A 23,554-nucleotide genomic window follows, 5' to 3' on the forward strand; every position below is an offset into this window, starting at 1 on the left:
TTTGGCGGCGTCTCTCAGTGCAAATCGTCCTGTGTGGTCACTGTGAGAGTGCCTATGATTGAGGATTAGGTGATGGGTTCAGGCTGTTCTTCTCGTCTGTTCTCATGGTTTGTGAGTGAAAGAATAAGCATGCGAATTAGTTGACTGCTCTTTGAAACTTGCAAAAATAAGATTTACTCTGAATTTTCAAATTGTGGCTCCGGTAACACTGTATGTTTTCATGCTTCTTATCACAGTTTGGGGGAGTCTTTTCTTCTTTCCTTGGTTATTTCTGATGCCCTTGCCCAGAACAGTGATGGATGGGGGTGCAGTGGGATGAAATCATTTCTCTTGTGTGGGATGGTGGGAATGAGTTGCATTAAGAGAAGGTTACAGCACAGATGTTGTGTAGCAATAGCTGTGTAGATGGAAAATTCCAGAGTCTTTCTTCTTGCAATGTTTTCCATTTTTATATGTGCAAGGAAATGTGTGCTTAACTGAACTCAGCTATTTGAAAATTCAAGAAATGGAAGACTTCATTGGGCAGGAAGAAACACGTGTGCAGAGTCTTGCAAAGTGGGTCAGATGTGCATAAACAAAATTAGTTATGCATGCCCCACAGCGTGGAACACCATGAGCAAAATCAGATGTGGAAAACCTTGACACTTGTCCTGCTTAAGAGCAACAAGCTCCAAAGTCAGACCCTTTGAGTCCAAATGGTAGTTCTGTAATTTACAGGAGGCAGATGCTGGGAGCTCAGGTAAGTTACTCAGTCCCCAGTGCTGGAAGTTAACAATAACATTTGTCTCACAAGGTTGCTGCGAGGATTAAAGTCTGTTACATCTTCATCAGGAGCCTTTTCCAACAGCCTCTCATTGTTAAATATTTCAAACAAGTCAGCTCTCATTACTGGCATTGTTTCTGTTACTGGCTCCACAGATATTTCCATTTGGCTCAATCATAAGGTGTATGAGGCAAAATTGTGGGAGGTCTGTGCTGGAAATACAGGTGTAAGTCAGGTCCCCAAGGACCTTCGATTCTAAATTGAGAAACTGCAATTTTCCACACCATAGCACAGGGCAGCAGGCGTGGGTTTTGACCAGGGGCCCAGCAGGACAGGTTGTGGTCTAGCCTGAGGCCGGCAGGTGCAGGAAGAATGGATGGACGTGGGCACAGATCGGGGCAAAGAGCAGTGAGAGGAAGGGCCCAGCGGGAAAGTGGGTTCTGGGGTGAGATGGAGAAGAGAGCACGTGAGATGTGGAAGGCAGCTCAAAGGAGTCAGAGGTTAGGCAGCGGGCGTGTGCCGCGTGTTACCTATTCTGGTGCTGGATCCGTCGGAGCACTAGATTGTGCAAACCACAAAGCACTTGACCCACCACAGGTGTACTTTTCTGCGTGGATATCGACTTGGATCGATTTGTTAAAAAGTGACCAGAAGGTTTCAGGCAGGCAGACTTAGTGGGAGGATTGGATGACCTGGATGGAAAACCGCCCCCTGGTAGCAAGAGGGAGCAGCTAAAACCTTCCAACTCAGATGCAAGAATCTAGAAGCAGGGCTGTAATTCCTGTGCTTCTAAAGTGAAATGCCCACAGGAAAAAAAAGGAGGAAGGAAGCGGGGGAATAGGGAAGAGAAGGAAGACTGGCCTCAGGCAGCGAAACGCGCGTATTGGTTGACATTTAGGCTGATATTTTGACCTTCTCCAATACGGGCAGCCAGTGCTTGGATACGGGCTTCTGCGCCCTGTATAAATCTGGTGCCCGGTTTTCTTGAAGAACAAGAATGTACCGCAGCCCTACTAAAATTCTAATCGAACACTAAAAAGTTTTAGCAGTATCTTGGCTCTACCTGAAATACCAATTGTGCCATGAGGGATAAATAGATGCCCAAAAACAAGGTTTTAAATGACTTCATCTTTGTCTGTTTATCCAATTGATTTCCCTTGGGAAATAGGATGGGTTGGAGTGAAGGAAAAAATCAAACAAGTGAAATCCTATTTCTCTTAAAAAGACAAACTTCTTTCCACCTTCAAGTACAAAAGCGAGTAATCAAAGCGGGCAGCTGCAACTGGCATTCTCCTCTTAGGTAACCTGTGTGTACTCATTAAATAGCAGGGGGTGCACAGGGCGTTTATGTCAATAAAAACAGTTAAGCATATACATTTTGTCTGCTCAGCGCTAATGATGCCCTGTTGACAGGGCGGCATGCAGGTACTTCTTGAGTTTCAAAGCAAAATTATTAAACAGAAATGACTGTCAAGTCTTATAATCTGCATAACTGCCAAGTAGACCCAGGATAAAAGCACAAAGACAAGAAGAAAAGAGAATGATTACCAGCAACACTGTTTTTTCCCTATTGGAAAAATTATCACTGAGGCCCCAACGTGTCTGCTCCTGCCATGCGTTTTCAAAAGGGCAGGCTGCCCACCATCCCTGAGCAAGACCACATGGCTGGTCTCCAAGCCTGGGAATCCACTTCCAAACCACCCCTAGGGTATCGAGTCCCAGATGAAGGATTAATTAGGGGCAATGTACAAAGCAAAACAAAAACCATTGGGATTCTATTTCCAACACCGGTGTCTCTAGAGCTGAAGGGGTTTGCACCCCCACCTAACTTCTTACCATACCAGTTGCACATCTGTATTTGATTTTCATAATTTCACTAAAAAAAAGATCGCATTTGCCCTAAACTCAAAGAATATTTAAAATACTGAATATTCTCAATGAGCCAGAACATACTCTGATCAACATTATTTTTTGCAAAACCTGATTTCAAAAAAGAAGTGATGAAGAAGGGGAAAGTCTATGGGACTTCACTGAACATTCAGCTTCCGGAGTGTATCTTGGGGCCCAAAACAGAGATCAGCCCGTAAAGTAGAGTGGCAGGCTTGCTGGTCCACCCTGATGCTGGCCCCATGGCGACACGGGGCCAGAGACAAAGGACCATTAAACTAAGCCCCACGTGCTGAACTCGTTTCAGGAGGGAGGACTGAACCATTTTTTAGAGTGTCACAAGGCAGAATCTGAGTCTTTTGAGGAAGCTGGAGGAAACCAGAAACTTCACTTCCTGCTCATCACCCACTCCCTACGCGTCAACTGTGCTTGGAAACCTAAAACTGTACCTCTTCACAATCAAGGTAGATCTGAAGTAAAAAACTAAGCACATAGGACAAAATGGAAGTTCAATATTCCAAGCTTTGTATAATGGGAATTATCATTTGGTGAACAGGAAACTAAAAGTCTCTGTAGTTTCTACATCCTGTGACAGCAGATGGGGTGCAGTTTGCATGCAAGGCCATGAAACTAGGTGACTGCAAAGCCCTGAATAGGCATCAGTCGCCAATGCGACTCACTGATGTAATGACCACTGAGTCATTGATCCGTTGCTTGGCTGTGAACCCCAACAAGTGGGTCTGTTTAGCATTGGGGTCCTGAACCTCAGCACTCTTGACATTTGGGGCCAGATTATTCTTTTTGCACCGGAGAATACTGAGCAGCATCTCTGGCCTCTACTACTAGATGCTGGATCACATCCATCCTCACTGCTATGGTGATGCACAAAAATGTGTGCACCCATTGCCAAGCGTTCCTGGAGTGGGAGTGAGGACACAGTGGCTTCCTGCTGAGAACCCTTGGGTCTAGAGGTTGGGTTGTGGCCCTGCCTGACCGGATCTCATCTCCAAGCCCAACCAGCCCACCCAGGGCCTCCTCCAACTGCCCAAGGAACGTGAGTTATGACGGTCGTACCTCACGATTCCATGTCCTGCTGCCATTCTTCTCCACCCATTTTGGCTTCAAAGGTAATTTGCCCCAGGCTGGGAACATATTTCCCCCCTGGAATTACATAAGTATATAAAGAGGCATATAGAGAACCATCAGTGTCCTCTGGTTCTTTCCTTTTTTTGTGTCAGAATCAGCCAGCGTTGCGACAGATCCCCAGAAACACAGGCTGCTGGATGCTCATTCGTTCCCTGTTCACCTGCTCCAGCACTGCAGCCATGGCTCTCTCTGTGGCAGGCGTTAGCACAGCTTAATAATGCTTTGCATGAAACAACACTTCTTAAAGTCCAAACCCTGTCTTTTCCTTCTCTTAATGGTAGGTAGTTCAGGGCCCATAATTTTATAATAAACTGTATTTCCAGGGATTCTACTATAACCATTCACTGATGATTTTGAGCACTGGTGGGCCCCGCCTATTTTGCTAATTCAACAAAATGTAACGTTTGTTGAGTGTCTATTATGTGCCAAGCTCAACGCTGGGGGTGGGAGTTTGCCTAAAGTTGGATCAAACACCCACCTGCTGTTGAAGAGCTTCCTTGTTTTTTCATCTGCTGCATGCCAATGAAATGAACAATTTGTTTCAGAGAATAAATAAATGGAGTGCCTATTATGAACTGAAACTAGTGGAGCTTAGAGCTACCGTTTTAACTGTAAGATAAAAACACAGAAATGCAGGTATTGGTAAAGGGAGAGGAGAAGCACGAGGGGAAACCAGGGATAACCACACACAGAATTCATTCTACAGGCTCCTGTCAAGGCAAGGGCCCAGTGTTTGGCTTAAAGCTTCCCAGCAACCAACGTGAAGAGAGAAACATGCTCCCCACCCCCACCCCTGTATTCACAGCATAAAAATGAGCAGAGCAGCTCTATCAGGACAACACTGACCGCTCCTCTTTCTGGAAGAGCAGTTCACTCCCTTATTCTCCTGTCATGGGCTCTCCCGTCATGTGACGCTGACAACATAGCCAGAAGACGCACAGGGATACAAAGCGCCTGTGCATACAAGCCAAAGGGTGCAAGGACAACTTGTAGATAAATAGATAAGACACCTGGAAAGTCCTGGTGGCTCTGGGGACCGAAGGTGGGTCAGACTTCCAAAGAGGCAGAAAGAATGCCCTTCCAGCAGAGGGCACAGCCGAGGCAAAGACCCCGGAGAAACAAAACATCTTTTGAAGCAGACAAGTCGGTCTGGGGTGGCTGGAGCTCTTGCGGAAGCAGGCAAAGGAAGAGGCAGGCGGGAGGCAGATTGTGAAATGTCCTGAAGCCAGGCTGAGGGCTGGAAACGTTGTTTTGTACATTGTGTTCTGCAAGGAATGGAGAGGGGCTGGAGGTGTGTGATGGCAGCCAGAGCCCTGAGGCTCGTGTGTTGGAAGAGGAGGAGGTGGCAAGACCCGCCCCCCTGCTGGGAAGGAATCATCTGAAGATGAGGAGCATAGGGCCTGGGCAGTGGACAGAGGAGGATAGGAGGCTAACTATGGCGAAGTGGTGTTGACCTGTTTTGCTAGTGACTCAGTCCTTGGCAAGGAGCCTTGGCTGTCAATATAAATGCTCTACAAAGTTGGCTAGAGGAGGTACAGTGTGAGGAGGATGGGAGCAGGGGAGGGGAGAGGAAGGATGCAAAAGGCTTTGGTTTTTACATCCTGAGCAATCAGAAGGATCCCAGTAGCATTAGCAGGAATGAGCACGGCAGATGCAGAATCCATTGGGTGCATCAAGTCAAAAGTGTATTTACATACAGATGGAGATTCCAATCCGAGGTCGCCTTCAAGGCACTAGCTGCAAAGAGGTGGAAAGGGTTATGGCAATGTTCCCCATCTTGGATGGGACGTTGAGTACATAGATGCATACGTGTGGCAAAACCCACCCAATGGCACACGTGAGAGCTACACGTTTTATTGCATTCTAAGTATACCTCCCTACGTTGATGTTTTTTAAATGAAGTTTCCAGCAGGCCAGCAAAGGTAAAGAGATTTTAGCTTTGCCTTCAGAGAGCTTACACAAGCAAATATATATCCAGAAACCCAACAAGAAGAAATACAAGGTACAGAATATAAAGGGCAGAGCATCTTCTGGCTGGAGTTTAGGGAAAGCTCACAGGCAGTGATATTTGAACTGGGTTTTAAAGAAAAAGCATATTGGAAATAAAACTGCCAAAAAGAAAAGCAGGAAACATAATTTCCTGATGACTCATTGCATGATCAAGTTCAGACACACTTACTGCAATGCATTTTAAGGCCCTGTACAAATATGCATAAGTATGTGCCTACAGAAGAGACAGTGTCAGGCAATGTCAACGAACAATGAGTTTGGGGCTGGACTGTTCTCCGGGAGAGCTCCAGCTGTGCCTTTTACTGGCAGTGTAGCATTGGGCAATTTATGTCATCTTTTTTCGAGTACACATGCTAATATCTCTATTACATGAGTGGTGAGAATTAATGATATTCTTAGTTCATAAGTGTCTGTGAGTGTAAGCGCATGATTTGACTGCATAGCAAGGGCACGTGCGTCGTATTAAAATGATTGTTACAGTAACACACCAACCAATACCCATATAGTTATACTCTTATTTTCAAATGTCTCAATGTTTTAAGGGTGGGTTTCTCACCTGCAAACCCCTAGGGACCTTCTCAGTTTAATTTAGGACTTTCTGCAGTAACTTAAGTTAAATCCAAAATCTGTTAAAAATTTGTCACAATGGTGGGTATCTAAAACAGAGAACATTGTAACCATATGTGTGTGGGGGGGGTGTGTACGTCACGTGTGCTTCTTCCGTTAGGAGAACACATGTGAAGATCATGCATCCTTACTGATAGTGTGGGAGGCAGAGAATCACACTGCATATTCCGGAGAGGTCCTGGCCCTCTGCTGAGTCTTTGAGGTCAGGAACATCAGAGAAAGGAGAATCTGTTGGTTTAACCCATTTCTTCCAGAAACGATCAAGCCCCTGACTGGTCTCGCTACTAGTGTGGCCAAGACTGCTCTTTCCCCAACCTGACCTCTTGATGCCAGCAGATGGCCTCTCACCCTGGCTCTGGAAGGCTTAGCAACACCAGGTTGCCGAGATGCTGCGAGGACGAATGCTGTTTCCACACATACCTGGCATTTCTCGTGAGCTGAGCCCGACGTGACATACCAGGATGATTACTGGCAGAAAGAGGTACATGGTGAGAACTGACTCGAGGGGTGATGGCTTTTGAAATTATGGCATATGTAGAATAGTCTGCCTCCCCAGTGGCCAGGATCCTTACCAAGGCTGTCAGGCTTCCACATTGATTGCTGGCTGGCAGTGGTTTACTGTCTTAAAAAATCACAGAAAGCCAATGGGGTTTTCGTATCCTTCTCTTGGATGCAGAGTGGGGAAAAGCTGGTGTCTTCTCATTTCCAACTGTTCTATTGATAATTGTAATGACAAGAACTGTCCTTTGGGTGGAAATTGTGAATATGCCCAAGAGCTAGTGAGGGACAGATGTACTTCCATCAAGCAAAGGACAAATTACACTGGAAGATGGAACCTGAAATCTTCTTCGAAGGCAACACAGATGAATGGAGTCAGAGCTACGTCTGAGTCAGGGAAGTTCCACAGACAGGAAAAGCATTCGGCACAGCTGAGCTGCTTGCCACGCCCCTCGCAGCTTAGGAGGCAGTGTGCAAGGGAAGGTAAGCATTCTAGGGGTAGCATCCTGTCTTCTACTGGAGCTCTCTTGAAGTGTTCTTGCAATTCTCTGACTAATTTTGACTTTAAAAACTTCAGTATCTTAAGCCATGGATATCCTTTCAGGATTCCTTGTCTAATTCAGCTCTCCATGCATTGACCACCCAGCCTCCAGCCTAAAATTCCTTGTACCAGCTCGAGTCCTCATCCCTGCTTACACGTGGCCATGTACGTCTACATCAGGTTTCAGGTCAGAGTATCAGAGTTCCTTCTTCTCAACTTCAACTCAACTATTGAGTATTGGGTGACACTTCTAGTACTTAGGAAAGGCTGGGTATTACTTATCTATGTTGCCTAATAAGTCCTTCCAACGTTTAGCGAATTAAAGCAACCACTATCATTCATGACATCTCAAAGTTTCTTCAGGGCCAGAACCTGGAGAGGACACAGAAGGTGGATGGCTTGTCCTAACCTGTGATACTGGGTTTCCCCTGGGAGACTTAAACACTGAGAACTGGAGGCATCTGGGGGCTGGAGGATCCACGTCCCGGGGGGCTCACACACCTAGCACGCACATTCACGGCGGCTGCTGGTGGGAGGCCTCAGTTCCTCTCCCCAGGACCCCGTGGGCATCCTCACAACATGGCTCTGGTTTCCGCACAGTGAGCGAGCTGAGACTCCAAAGTGAACCCTGAAATGGTTATTAGGACCTAGCCTCAGAAGCCACACACCATTCCTCTCTCAGAATTCTACTGGTCACAGAGGTCAGCCATATTCAACATGGGGAGACAAGCAAGGGTGTGAACACCAGGAGGTGAGGCTCATCGGGGACTGTCTTGGAGACCGGCAGCCACAGGCAGCATGAGACAGGAGTGGGGTCCAGTGGCACGGAGTGGTGGGCACAGCACTGTGGTGTGGTGGTGCTGTGGGACGTGGGCCACCAGCTACTCCATTTGGGTTCACATCCCGGAGCATCACTTACTCTGTGGCCTAAAACAATTTGCTTAATCCCTCTTAATCCCATATTTAAAGTGTGGTAGGTTAGATCATTGGCAAATAATCACTGCCAACAATGCCTTCTCCCCTCCTGCACCCCCCAGTCTTCATGGGAGGACTGTACATCCCTCACTCGGTCAGTGCTGGGCTTGGCTCTGTGACCTCACAGCAGGCAGTATATTTCCCCACCTCTTGATGTCAGATTCAGCAATGTGCTTCACTTGGGCCAATGTGAGACGATGGGACAGAGGCCTGAAATGAGTTTGCACAGTTCTGCTCGCTCACTTGTGTGTGTTTCCCATTGCTGTGGGAGGAACATACTCCATTTAGGCTGCTGGTTCAACAAAAGAGAGATACTTGGAACAAACCTGGACCCAACCTGCAGCATGGAGCTCAGCCCATCCTCTGACTCTTAGCTGAACTGTGGACAGTAGATACATTAGGGAGATTAGAGGATTGGAGTGTTAAGCCACAGAAATGCTGTGGGGATGTTTGTTACACAGCATTATTGAGGCACTAGCTAACTGATACAGGGGCAATGATAAAACCTATCTGAGGATCATGAGATAACGTATGTAAGGTGCTTAAAACACTGCCTGGTGCTGCAGTCTACTCATAGAGCTTCAACCTACCTCTCGCATGCAGGGTTGTCCCTGAAGCCCTTCCGTAGGCCCTCTTCCCTGGCCCATGCATTCCACTGCATTCCAGGCTTCCTTGTTTTTCATGGCACTCAGCTGCATCTTCTCACACCCTGTCCACACCTTTCCAGGGGTTAAGCAGCAGATCTAAGTTAATCCACGTTAGTACAATTGTGGGAAAACACTACCTCCACGTTACCTCTTCCCACCTTCCTGGGAATCAGTGAGTTGTTTTTGTTTGTTTGAAGCATTTATTGGAGTCAAGAGTGCCTTTTGTCTCCCCAGGAGGAGTGAGTCCTGGTGAACCACTCAGATGAAGGATGAGAGGTTGCACAAGCTGCCACAGGCTAGGTTACAGAGGAGGGTTGCTGAGAAGTGCAGACAGTGGCTTTGAACTTGATGGAGCTTGGGGCAACCTGGCCCCTCAGCACACGCAGGTGTCATTCCTGTCATCACCGAGCTCTCCATCTGTGCACAGAGCCAAATGCCCCTGCCTCGGCATGCAGGTGGTCACTGCTGAAGAGGCGAACTGATACTGCAGGCATCACCAGAGGGGCAGCAGGAGTCAAGGGAGTGGAGAGCATTGCAGCGGCCTCATCTACAGGACCTCACAATCAGAGCTGACGGCAGAGGTGGGACACTTCAGGTGAGGCCTGAATGGTGCCCAGAGCAGGGTTTTCTCAACCTCAGCATGACATGTATTTGGGTCTTGATCACTTTTTGCTGTGGGGCATCCTGTGCATTGTACGATGCTGAGCAGCCCCCTAGCCTCCACCCACTAGATGCCAGGAGCACTAGATGTCCCCGATCCCCACCAGTGACAACACAAAATGTCTCTGGCTATTACTAAATGTGCTCTGGAGGGCAAACCCCCTCCGGTTGAGAACCACTGAGCTAGAGGCATACAGCCCGACTGGGGCCACCTGCGTTCACTCAGCAAACACTTCCTGTGTGTGTGTCCCTTGCAGTCACTGGGCAGGGATGTGGGATTACAGGGATGAGGACAGAGGGAGGCCTATAAGAAATGAACAGTAATATCATTGTTATACTCTCCCACCACCAAGTGGGGGAGGGAGGAGGACCCGCCTCTATGGACAGTCCGAGCATGAAGCTCTGCCCTTGTCCCCAAAGCCAGCACGGGCACTGGTGCCCCCTGACCCTTCATGCTTTCCTCTGAAAGCTGTGTCCACTCAGAAATTCCTGCATCCTCTCCCTCTCCTGTCGATGTAGGCATGACCAGAGGCCCTCCCATCTCAGGAGACCTTAGGCACATGTTCAGCTGATTCTGTTTGGAACATGAGGTCAGTTCTCCACAGAGGAGGGTGCTTCTCAACCCTGTCTGTCTTCTCACGGGTGGCTGGCCTCGTCCCCGCAGTGCACAGCCCTAGAGTCCGTCTAGATCTGACTTCCTGCCCCACTGCTGGCCTGCACCCCTTCCCCAAGCCAGCCTCATGACTTGGGGGGATGATGTGGGGCTCCAGCCAGCCTGCCCCCCAACTGTTTCTCCTACCTTGCCACTTACTCCAGAATTAACGGGCTGGCTCCCTTTCCAGAGAGAGCTTTCCTGCTACATAGAAAATAAAACACATGGATAGGGTTTAAGCCAGCGGCAAGGAGAAAAAGAAAAGGAGACAGCAGGAAAGAAAGCAGATAGGGGAAGTGGGGAAGAAATCTGGCCAGAAGAAAAAGGAGGCAAACGGGGTGAGTAGACAGAATCCTGCAGAGACGGCGCTGGAAGGCCAAGGGCGGGAAAGCGTAAGTAATGGGATGGAGGTCCAGAGGGAACTGTGAGTCCTACACGCTTTCTAAACTCATCCGAAAAGGGGGAAGGAAAAAAAGATAAGGAAACAGCATTTAATCTACAAACTCGTGTGGAAACTAGCACGTTCCCATGGGGCTTGAGCCTGGGAATTGGTCTTTGGAGTTATTCCAAGGATATTTGCCTGGTTTCTTAACTGCAGGAACAAAAGACCAGCTCTCAGAAGGGGATCTTGGGAGAATCTTAATGAGGCTGATTGTATCTATCTGGACTCCTCGTTGTAAACAGTGCAACCTAACTCTGGCTAGTTGAAACAGTGCATGGATTCACTGAGGCATCATAGCTCATTCACCGAATCTCCAAGAGGGTACGTTAGACATGGAGCCGACAAGGTCAGAAACGGTGCCAAAACGTCACAAAACAGCTCAGGGAAGACAGGACTGCTGGCAAATCTGGAAATAATACCGCGGCTTGACCTTGAAGAACAGACTTTAGTTTGCCAGATAGAGAACAAGAGCCTGTTCTCCAGCAAGGGAGCTGCTGAGATGTGTCTCTTAATATCCACTCTCCCTCCTTTTGAGCAGTTCTCAGTCTGGGGCGATTTTACACGCAGGAGACATCGGACAGTGTGTGCATCCATCTTTACTTGTCATAACCGGGGGGACAGATCCTACTGCCATGTGAGTGGGGGAGGCCAGCGATGTGGCCAGGCGGCCTGCCAGTGCCCAGGGCAGCCTGCACAGCAAACAGCCATCCCTCCAAAATGTCACTCATGCTGGGGAGGAGGAACGCCGCTCTGTGGTCATGAAACTTGCTGTTTTTAGCGGAGTCACTGGCCATCCCAAAAGAAGGATCACATTCCCCAGCCTCATTTGCAGCTAAGTGTGGCGATGCGACTCTGTTCTAGCCATTGTGCTATGAACAGAAATGGTGTGTGTGCAACTACAAGGAGACAGGTGCGAGCTGCCGTCCGGTCAGCGAGCTGCCGTAAGGAAGCACCTGGGACAGGGCGGCCTCAGGACACACACCTTAGCCTTCGCCATTCTGGAGGCTGGAAGGCCGCCACCCAGGTGGGGAGCATCCTGTGACTGGTGAGGGCCCCTGCCTGCCCTGCAGACGGCCATCTTCTGCTCTCGGACGCTGTCTCTGTCGCCTTGCCGCTCATCTTGCAGAGCCTGCCAAGCCCGTGGGGACAGGCCCCAGGGCTGAAGGGCCGTGGCTTCTGGAAGCCGTGCCCAGCAAATGGCTCCCAGGAGTGCCCTCACTCCTTGGGCAGGATGCCCCCAAAGCACGTCGTAGGGCCTCCAGGTGCCAGATGCCATGGTGGCCACAGGCTGGGTGAGGCCCCCTGGGTTGGCTGCCAGCCCCTCATCAACTGCATGAGCTCACACCCTGCCTCAGAAAACCCCAGTCTGGACACCTTCTCTAACGTCCAGCCCAGCTTCAGGCATGGAGACAACCTGCATCAATTATTTTTAAATCACAGCAATGTGGCAAGACACAGCACGGACTTTTTAGCTCATCACGTGGAAGTTAACAGGCATTTGTCAGCCACGGTCTAAAAAGGCAGCACAGCTTTGAGAAGCACAGGGAAACTCTAGACGGCAAAGCATAGGCACCAAACTGGATATAATTAAGGTTGTTTTTTTGTTTGGTTCATAAAAGTAACGTGAGAAGCTAAATCAATCACTCTGCACAACAGAAACCTGACCCTCCAGAAGAGAGTGTCTTTGTGGAGAGAAGAACAAGAGACAGAAGCCTATGGGCTAGCACATCCCAGTGTCCGTTACCTGACCAACAGGATCAGAGTTCTCAAGCAGAAAAGATTAAATATTGATCCTCTGTGGGGGCAAGGAGAGAACAATCTTTATTTCACCATCCCTACTCCCTCCCTCTGACTCTTTATCCCCATACATGAGAGAATTTGCAAGCCCCCTACATGTCCCTGACCACTTCCCACCTTTTACAGGATAAATGATTTTTGGAACAACCAACTGACTGAGATCATTTGCCGTCATTGTCCCTGAGAAAATTATCATGCCCCTCCCCCCTGCAGAGAAAATATCTTTACATAAGCACAAGTGAAATTTGAAAGTCAGAATTATTAGTAGTTAGCATTAAAACTTAATGCACACACACAAGGTTGGAATGAGCCTTTTACTATCTCTCCTAGTATTGCATTTTTTTAAAAATTTGCTTCTATTGTAACAGATGGGGATGTCAGTATTTCATATACTAGATAAATGACAAAAACAAACCAACTTGGTTTAAGAAGATACTTAAAAAATCTGCTTTGCATCGTCCTTTTATTCTGAGCATTCAGGTAGATAATTTCCATTTTTAACAAGGACACATAACAATTTCTTGGCATGACTTCTTAAAATATGGCATAAGCAATGATGGCTCATTTCAGCCATTTTAATCTTTCCACTCTTTTTTGTTCCGTGATGAATCTGAATCCATAATCATGCTAAAAATAGGCAGCAGATTGTCCTATGTGAGTTGAGCCTGGTGTTTGCAGCATCGTCCCCTGCTTCCTGCATCAGTGTTAGTTCCTGGCGGGAATCTTCTGGGATTTTCCTGGTATTTGCGGAAACAGATCAAGCCTGCCTTTCTGCTATTCACAAGTGCCAAGGAGGACAAAGCAGCTAGATTTTACTATCAGGAGAGTTTCCAATCCTTTTTGACAGAAGAAGCCAGATTGAGAAGGGATCCCTTTGCAAGGCAGAAAGCGTGGCTCAGGGGAGGATTCTTCAGCTTCTGCGTCCCGGTCATGCCTGTTTTGGATCCTAGTGCAGTTCACATCCCTCTCGAAAATGATCACCAATCCACAATGCTGGCCTTTCATCGGGGATCCCGCGGCTGCTAACGGCATGCTTGGGTGGCTCAGGGCTCTCGAGGAAGAAGGTAGCCCAGGAGACTCATCTGTCTGAGCCCGACCCAGACTGCCAGCTGGAGAACCGTGAGACAGAGAAATGACGGTGGCTTTAAGCCATTAAGATGCGAGCCATTTGTCAAAACTGCAAATGCTGACTCATACAAATACTTTAAAGAAGTCTAATTTTTAAACTCTTATGAGCATACAAGAATGGTGACCTGAAAATTATCCCCTAACTACCCCAAAATAGCTACATTTTCAACGATGAGAAACAGGAATGAATACTGGTACATGCCGTCATGAGGGCGAACCTCAAAAACATTATGCCAAGTTGAAGAAGCCAGACTCAAAAGCATATGAACTACCCAGATTTAGCAAGTCTGTTGAGACAGAAAGCAGATTAGTAGACGCCAAGAGCAGGGGGTTGGGGGGATGGGGAGAGACTGGTTAACGGGGTTGGGGTTTCAGTGATGGAAATACTCTGGAAACAGTTGATGGTTGCACAACATTGTGAATGTACTAAGTCATTAATGGTCAATTTTATGCTATATGTGTTTTATTACAGTTTTTTTGGAAAGAGAATGTGATACCACAGGATTTGTTTTAGGAAGAGCAGTGTGACTGATTGGGACAAGATGATGCTGGAGGCAGGGAGACCAGGTAAGACCATTTAATTCAGGAGAAACACAAAAGGGAGCAGCACAGGTGGGCAGAGGAAGGTAACAGATGAGTCATACCGGGAAGGAGCCAGGGCTGGGTGATCCAGTGTCTGGGATGAGAAAGGTGGACACATCAAGGACGAAACACAGATTTGTGGGCCACAAAGTCATCAGGGACAACATTTCAGAAGTGATTTTGCTCTTTCCACATCTCTTCTCCCTCTTTAAACCTGTAAGTGTGTGGCTTACTATAGAGCAGTATAGATTTCACACTGTGAATATTTCTATTTTAATACATAGCTCTGTTAACGTCCAAGCATTCTGTCTTTCTGCTGATGGAGACAGGGCCTAGGTCCCTAGGAAGAAACTGCTATCGGCCAGTCCAGAAAGGTAGACTACCCTTTGGACATCCTATCCATTTCTAGGGACATGTTGGCGAACTGGGCTTTTCCAACTCTATCAAGGTTTAGGACTGTCATTTCTGCCTCAAACTACAAATACAGAGAAATGTGCAGTTGATCTAAAAAGTGCTTTGCATCAGTGAATGTATGTGATGCTGCTAGAACCCAGCAGACAAGAGAGAATTATTCCCCTTTATCAACTGAAGAAACAGAGTGGTTCAGACACCTAAGCACAAAGCCCACAAAAGCCAGGTGGGGCTTTGTACCTCCTTCTGACTCCAGAGCTCACATTCATCCCCTTGCTCCTCCTGAGTAGGAGCCAGGTGAGATTAGACTGAATTGGAGGAGTTAATTTCTGCTCAGTCAAGTCCTACCCCTAATTAGTGAAGGCCTGTGGCCCAGTCAGGGATGATCCAGGGCTTTTGCTTCTTGTCTCTATTTCTCCTCCCTCTCTCCCCCATAAGGTGTCAAGAGCAGTGAGAAGCAACCCTATTTAGCTGTGAGGTTCCACAGTGCTGGCAGTCCTCGCAAAGCTGCTTTAAACTGAGGAGAGACAGATGGCTTAAATGGCTTCCTAAGCCAGAGGTCAGCAAACTTCTTCTGTAAAGGGCAAGAGAATAAACATTTTAGGCTTTGCTGTCCATACAGTCTCTGTGACAACCAATCAGCTCTGCCACTGTATCTGGAATTGGCCATAGACAATCTGTTCATGAATGGGTTTGGGTGTGTGCCAATAAAACTTTATTTAGAAAAACAGACAGTGGGCCAGATTTGGCTTGTGGCCCTCGGTTTGCTGATCCCTGTGCTAAACTGAGGATCTGGGATCATGTTATGATTTTATTTATCTATAACCAGCCTGGTCCTCACTTCCCAAAATAGTCTAGGAGGGTTGAGTGGGCTGCCAAGCAAGGAAATGTGGGATGGCAGGATCATGCTCATTACCAGCCTGTGCCATTAGGGGCTCAGATATCGCTGCTCAGTGGCCTAGTTACAGGCGGCGCAGTTATGTGCTCCTCAGCAAAGCCTAGCCCTCCCTCCAAGCAAAGGGGAAGAAAGAAAAGCCATCCAACTAATTAATTCTTTCATCCCTAGCAATTATGCAGGCCAGGACTAGTGAATTATTTAAAGCTAAAAATTAATTATTCAATGTGCATTCCCAAGACACCTCTCTGGCCATACAACCAGAGGGAGAAAGCAGGCCTTGCTGCCACTTCAGAATCCAGGCGCAATACAGCAGGAGTCTGAGCTTTCTCATGAGCTTCTAGAGCTTTCTGAGCTCCAGGTCTAGGAGTGAAGGAGGCAAAGAGGCTGCCACAGGCATGGAGAGGGGGCATAGTCCACCCCCAAAGCAGACTGTGTGCTTCGAAAGAGAAAGGGACAGAACGTGAGCACCATGCCAGTGTGAACTTGAGTGAAGGAACTAATCCAACAGATCTCACCGATGACCTCCTAGGAGCCAATAGTTTCCCACCAAAGTTTTTTGTTACCCTTGTATTTTGAAATAATTGTAGATTTACAAAAATAAAATCATTACTAGTTTGTGGGGTTCCCTTGGAAATCTGGAGAACAGCAGTCACTCCTGGGCAGTTATCGTAGAGAAATGAAAACAGGCTCGACACAGACAGTTGTCCACAGCAGCTGAATCTGTAATAGTCAAAATGTGACATCAGTCGCACGTCCTTCTGTGGGGGAATGGGGTACGTCCCCAGCATGGAATTCAGCTCAGCAGTAAAGAGGAACAGTCTGCGTGTTGATACAAATAACAGCCTGGGGGGATGTCCAGAGGATTATGCCGAGTGTAAGAAGCCAACTTTATCCCCATCGCCCGCTCTCCCACAAGCCCCATCGCCCACTGACCCACAGCAGGGGCAGGTTGCATAACCAGAGCACCAGGCTATCAAACCAGGAAGTCAACCCCAGCATAATACGATGAATCACTGGACAGTCCTTAACGCGGAGCTCACATTTTACAATTCCTCACAATGTGGCTACGTCATCGTGCCTATTCCTATCAAACGGTGCCACGTGTATGGATTCCTATAACTCCACCACTGTCAAGACACACCTCCAGCCACAAGGAGAGTCCCAAAGTCACTCGTGTACGGCCACATCCATCCTCTCCTTCCCCACCACCCGCGGTCTGGGATCCATCTTTATAACTGTGCTGTTCTAAGGATGTTCCACAATGAGGCACAGAATACGTGACCTTTAGAGATTGGCTTCTTACACTCGGCATAATCCTCTGGACATCCCTCCAGGCTGTTATTTGTATCAACATGCAGGCTGTTCCTCTTTACTGCTGAGCCGAATTCCGTGCTGCGGATGTACCCCATTCCCCCACAGAAGGACGTGAGACTGATGTCACATTTTGACTATTACAGATTCAGCTGCTGTGGACAGCTGTCTGTGTCGAACCTGTTTTCATTTCTCTACGATAACTGCCCAGGAGTGACTGCTGTTCTCCAGATCTCCAAGGAAACCCCACAAACTAGTAATGATTGTATTTTTGTCTCCATATTCCAGCTCCAAAGAAAACCATTTTGCACACCAACTATTTAACTTCCCAACCAGATCTCTCACTAGCCCCCAAAGCCACAGAACACCCTGGCTTCAGGCATTGAGCATTATTCAATTTTAGTTTGTGCAAGAAATCTAGATTAGAAATAAGATTTTCCTAGGGGGAGCAGTGGGGAAACAAACTTTCTCTGGAAACAGGCGCTTGGTTCCAAATCTCGCTTTAAGAAAGCAAAAGAAAAATAAAGACCTCCTAAGAGCTATGTGTCCAGGGCTCAGGGGGTCTCGAAAACAATGTGATGGTTCGCGGGGCAGAGCTCCTCCACGGTGCCGATGCCGTACGGCTGCACATTCCTTGTCAGTGCCTGCTGGAACTAGGCGTCGCTAAAGAAAGTCAAGGTCTGTGTAGAGAGCAGTGTTTCCTTTCCAGTTGCTCCACCTTGGAGTCAGATCAGAGCCCCGTGGCTCTGGGATGTGACATGTGTTAAGACAGGACAGAGAGCAGGTCTCCCTGCCCTCCAAGCCCCTCTCCCAAGCCCCATAGTCACAGCGGCCTGGGGTGTTTGGAAACCGAGTCTTCTCTTATGATCATTTGGTTAAAAAAATGCAGGTACCACTACCCACCGGGTTAATTTTACCCTGCATATGGATTCCACTGATGGTTTTCGTTGCCCACAGTGGGAATTTAGCGATGATTTTTTTTTGTGCTCCAGGAGAAAACAGTGCTGAGCAAGACAGCATGTTCTCAGTGACTTGCTCCTCACTAGAAGGAGATACTGTGTGCTGCACTCGTGGAGGGAGGAGGGCCCAGCCTGGCCATGTGTCATCGCCAGACGCCTTCCCCGGTGACAAGTCTGGCAGGGCCGCTGGGACAGAGTGAGGCCGGACAGCCCAGTGGTCTGCACTGCTCGGACGCAAACATGTGGGGGGCCTGGAGGAAGTGCGGAATGCGCTCCATCTCCGGTGCAGAGAGCAAGGGCCCCCTTGCTGCCTCACCAATGGCTGTGTCCTTATAAGAAGAGGGGATCTGGACGCAGAGACAGACACACACACAGGAAGGCCATGGGGAGACAGAGACAAAGATTAGAGCTATGCCATGGGAGCCCAGGAGTGCCAGGGGCCACCAGGACACAGGAAGAAGCGAGAGAGAATTCTGCCCCAGAGGGAGGCCCTGCAGACATCATGACTGTGGGCTTCTAGCCTCCAGAACTCCAAGAGAATAAATCCCTGGTGTTCTAAGCTACTTGGTTTGTGGTGCTTTGTTACAGCAGCTTGGGAAACAAACACACCTCTCCGTGGAACTATCGGGAGGCTGCAATGAGCTGGCCTGGGTCTAACTGGAGCAGACCTGTTACAGCCCCCAACTTCCGTCTCCCCATAGCATCTTGCCTTGGTAGCAGGACCCTGATTGTGCTCAGGGGTCCCCTCTTCTCTTCATGAGTCAAAGAGTGCCAGCACCCCCCCACTCTGGATAAAGAGCTTATATTCATCAGGAGCAGTCCAGGGGACCAGGAAAAGAAGTGTACCTTTTAAAACGGCATCTCTGCAATGAAGGGCGGCTACCTTGCTTCTTCACACCGCCAGCTCTGAGCCCTTCCCTTGCTTGACATGCTTCTGATACATTTTCAAACGAGCTGCATCAGGAGCTCTCACAAAACAAATGTCATCAGCCAGGAATGTTTCATTTCTTCAGCCTTTACACTCATTGAACAATTGCTTGATCCTCTCCCAAGCACTCCACTTTCTAAAAGTGGCATCCACGCTCCCTTTACCGTGTTGGCAGCATGTCCAACTCTCGGTTGTCTCATTTGCTTGGGCATTTTCACTTCTGCAATGACTGTCTCCAGGGTTAGGATTTAATTGTACAAGGCTATGTGAGCTTGCAAATGAAGAAAAGAAAGGGCAATAGGAGAGAGAGAGAGTGAGAGAGATGAACTATAAATAGATCTTAATTTTAGCCACTAAAAAAAAGGTGGTTGTAAAAATCTATCAAATTGTCAGAATCTGGCTTTTTACATGTACTCCCATCTCTGCAGAAAAAACGTATGTTTTTTTCCCTAGGGAACACATAACAGATACACTCAGTTGTGAAATCCAAGATGTGAGAATGCTTTCTCTGAAAACGCAGCTGGGAAAAAATGATGCAATTAGGTGGAGAAATAGCTGCCTTGAAAAACAAGTTTCCTTGAGTTGATGAAACACCAGGAGAGAAGCGCCCTTCCCCCAACACCCCCCCAACCCGGCCCTCCCACACTGCAATACGTCCCTATCTCCCGGTGTATTTTCGGATCCAAAGGGATTCCTGTTAAAATATGCATTTTAAACAAATGCTATCCCAAGTATGCATTAGGGTCTTATCCTCTGTCTCTAAAATCATCTCTGGTGGCCTAAATAGCTGGGGAATGACAGGAGGAGGAGAAGTAATCATTGGCAGCAAGATCGGAGGGAAAGGTGAGGTGGGGGGGTGGGGGGAGCAGACATCTGGCGTCAGGCCCTACCCCTTGTTCCATCTCGCCTCACCCCCATCCCACTCAGCCCCAAAGCACCAACGGTCCACTCTTACCTGCTTCTTCTAGAATTTGCCTGCGTATTTCTAAAGTGCATGCATGCACTTTTACTTCTTGAAAGTAAAGTACTTGATTGATTAATTTTAGCCATTTTGTCAGCTTGTCTGATGGTAGCTGAGGACTTTGCTAACGACTCTAACGCAACCCCTGCTCCCCCAGCCCCGCCGTTTAGATGCAGTGACTTTTTTATGTAGTCCTTATGGATTGTAGCTTCAAGTGTCCTCTGCTGATCCAAGTGGCAAGCTATGACCGCCTTTCCTGGGCAGCCCTGGACGTCTTCTCGAATTAACCTATCTAATGCTTGATTTTCGAGGGATGTGTGGCAGTTTTTTCCAAATGCTCTCCAGTGTTGCTGATGCTTGCCCCACATGCTCAGGCACAGTTGTTGACCTGATTCTCCCCATTTCTCACGCAGAGACCACCCCGTATGGCTGCTCTGGAGCATGCCAGTTTGATCTGGAAGCCCAGCACACAGCTGTTGTCCTGAAATCTCCCAGCCCCTGTTTGTCCTGGCCCAGTGAATACCTTGCTCAGCCTGCCCTCTTTGTCTACGTGAGGGTGAGCTGTCTGCACTGGAAACGGCCTGAGAATGTGCATACCCCCACTTTATCCCTGGAACAGCCCCCCTGAGGAACAACCTACCCTGGCCTCTTGCTCTTTGGATGTGACCTGCTTTCCTCTGCAGAACCTTGCAGGCTGGCGCTGCCCACTAGAAATAGGTGGCCAGCCCTCAAGTTGATTTTCCAATAGCTATAATTTAAAAGGTAAAAAGTGGAATTAATTTTAAGAGTATGTTATATTTAATCCAGTATATCAAAAGTGATATCATTTCAACCTGTAATCAATATAAAAGTGGTCAATGAGATGGTTTACCTTGACCAAGGCTTTGAAATTGGGTGTGTGTTTTACACTCACAGCTCACCTTGATTCAGACCCCACACATGTCCAGAGCCCAGCAGCCGCTCGGGCTGGTGGCTGTGGTTGGACGGGGCAGTTCCAGAGTCTTCTCTTCATCCCCTCAGTGGTCCTTGCTGCCATCTTTATTCCACTCCTGGGCTCTGCTGCATCCCTCCAGAATCTTTCTCGAACCATGCATCCCACGGCCTCATTCCTGGAGTCTTCTTCTAGGACCACAGATCCCACAGGTCAGGTCCAAGCCTCCTTCAGGCCAGGGGTGCTCTGGATCCTGACGCTTCAGTACTGGGGTGGAGAGGGTCACACACCAAGTCATCGCAGTGCCCCGGGATTTCTCCTGCCCCTACTTCATGGTCTGTATTTGAAATGTGTTCTTGGAATCCTACAAGACTCTTCAGGTTTTCAAGTTTCCTGTGAAAGAACCAGCAGTTCCTGGAAGGAATGGCTTTGCAGGTTTTATTGCATAACTGGCAAGAAGGACACTGGGCATACAGCCGGCAGAGGGCAAGACTCTGACCAAACAGGTCCCAGGCTGGGAGAGGGATGGGGGGCAGAGGGCAGGGAGGGGGCACCAGGATGGTGCTGTGTCCTCCCGTGTTGTGAGGACATCAAGGACCCCAGGCTTGCCCATGCTCATGTGCTCTCTGCTTCCCTCCCTGCCTCTCTCTTTCTCTCACCCCCATCCTCCTCTCCCTCCTCCCTGCCACTCCCCAAATTCCCATGACAGACAAGACTTGCTTAAATAGAATATAATCCCTTTACACTTGCTTAGGCAGCAAGATTCCTCACTGGTATCTGTCATCTTAAAGCAACAGACAGGAGCTTCCTCCTCATTTGTTTGTTTAATATTTACATAGTGTTGATCTGCCACCATTCTAAACCCTTCTGCAGATGTGGCCTCATCTAATCCTAACAACCCCTGAAGGAGGTACCGTTCTGTCCACATTTTACAGATGAGAACACTGAGGCCCAGACAGGGTCAGTATGTAGCGTGGGTGTGTCCCCAGGCAGTGTCTCCAAACTGCACGCTCGCAGCCATTAGCAGTGGCTTCGTGTCTCCCTGAGGTCACTGCACCATTAGACAGAGAACTGGGGATGTTGGGGCATCTCACCATGAAATGGCCTGCTCTGAAAATAAAGCCTGTGGACACTGAGCCGAACTTTCCAGAGTGGGTTTCAATCTCCCATGAGCCTGAGCTCAGAGCAAGTTCTGAGTTCTAAATGCTCCCCAGGGTTTCCATCCAGACCAGAAACTACAGCTGAGGCCAGCTCCCCACCACCCCCCAGACTGGACCTAGTATGCAGTCCTTCTATTCACCCTCATGCCACCAGGACCCCAGCTGCTGGGAAGCCAGCCAGAGGCCAGAGGTAGGCCGACGGGCCAGTGAGAGCTGTGTGCATCAGACTCCCACGTGGTAACAGTCCAGTGACATCCGAGTCACCATTTTCCATTTGTGACCATTCACTCTCCTTTTCCCTTGCTGCCTTCCTTACCTTCCCGGCTTCCAGAGTTTACGCCATGTGGGTGAATTTCAAGTCCCCTATATGTGTCTTGCTAGGAAGCAGCGAGCCCATAATAAGATCTAATGGACTTGGACTCCATGAATGTGTAGCACATGATGGTTTTGACAGAAGCTGGGCCAGAGTAAGCCTTGCCTCACGAAGAAAAGGCTGACTGATCACCGCAACGGTGCCCACATTGCAGGGACTACATAAATCTGTTTTCCAGGTCATGGATCTCTGGTGATTGTTGACCTGAATGTAAATAGCACATGCTCTTTCACACATACACGTACTAATACCCCATCTGCGGCCTCTAGGACTGCAGGTCTGTCACCACATCCTTGGGGAACACAAGCCTCCTGGTCTAATTATCATCCATCATTGTGACTGACTTCATGGTTACATTTGCATTTGCCCTGTCTTGGTGGCTCCTGAGTCCCTCACACGGACCTGGGAATGAGTAACTATATCATCATCTCTTGAACTCGGATGCATCTTGCATTTCAGCCATTCTGAGATGTGGGTCCTATACCTAGCCTAGGAGGAGAGGTGGCTAAAAGAGAGAGGTTTTCTGAATCCATGAGTGACACGTTGCTGTGAATTTCCTAAAGATAGCACAACAGGATAAATAAATATTCCAAACTTGGAAACTGAGATATTTGAGAGAAAAGCCTCCAGTTTTTGGAGACAGTGAAGAGCCAGGGGTCTATACTCCAGTATGAAAAAAAGAAGTGGAAATTGTGAATCTGTACGTGATCTAGGAAGAGTCGCATGATGCTGACACTGCAATTACCTCTGAAGTAATTGTCGGGAGGTAAATGAATACAGGAATGGGGCTTTTGAGGTTTAGTAGTTTTCAATAACTATCCAGGAATAATAAAGTCATTCAGGACAAGTGTTTTCCAACATTGATTAAAATACAGCCCTGGTAAATTAATTGGCAAAGGGTCTGAATTCTCCTTTTAACAAAACTGATAAATTATTTTTCATGCATTTAATAAATATTAGATAACGAGAAATTGGGTTTTCCCTGATCAAGGTGCTGATATCTTTAGCGTGCAGCCAGAAATGTGACATTGCTTATGCCAGATATGTTTCTGGATTCTAGCTTGGTAATTAGTACCTAATTTGGCTGGAATTTTTCCTCAAGGCCCAAAAAAGTGCCACACTGATTATGAATTATTCTCATTTGTTCATTAAAGCAAGCCCTCAAAGGACATCCTTAAGATGACAATTATTAGCCTAAACCAGGTTATTCTATGTTCTTAACTCTGATAGAAGTGTAATTGTTTTACACTACTTTCAATTCAGAACT

The sequence above is a fragment of the Manis pentadactyla genome, chromosome X (genome assembly GCF_030020395.1).
Source record: "Manis pentadactyla isolate mManPen7 chromosome X, mManPen7.hap1, whole genome shotgun sequence".
Taxonomy (NCBI): domain Eukaryota; kingdom Metazoa; phylum Chordata; class Mammalia; order Pholidota; family Manidae; genus Manis; species Manis pentadactyla.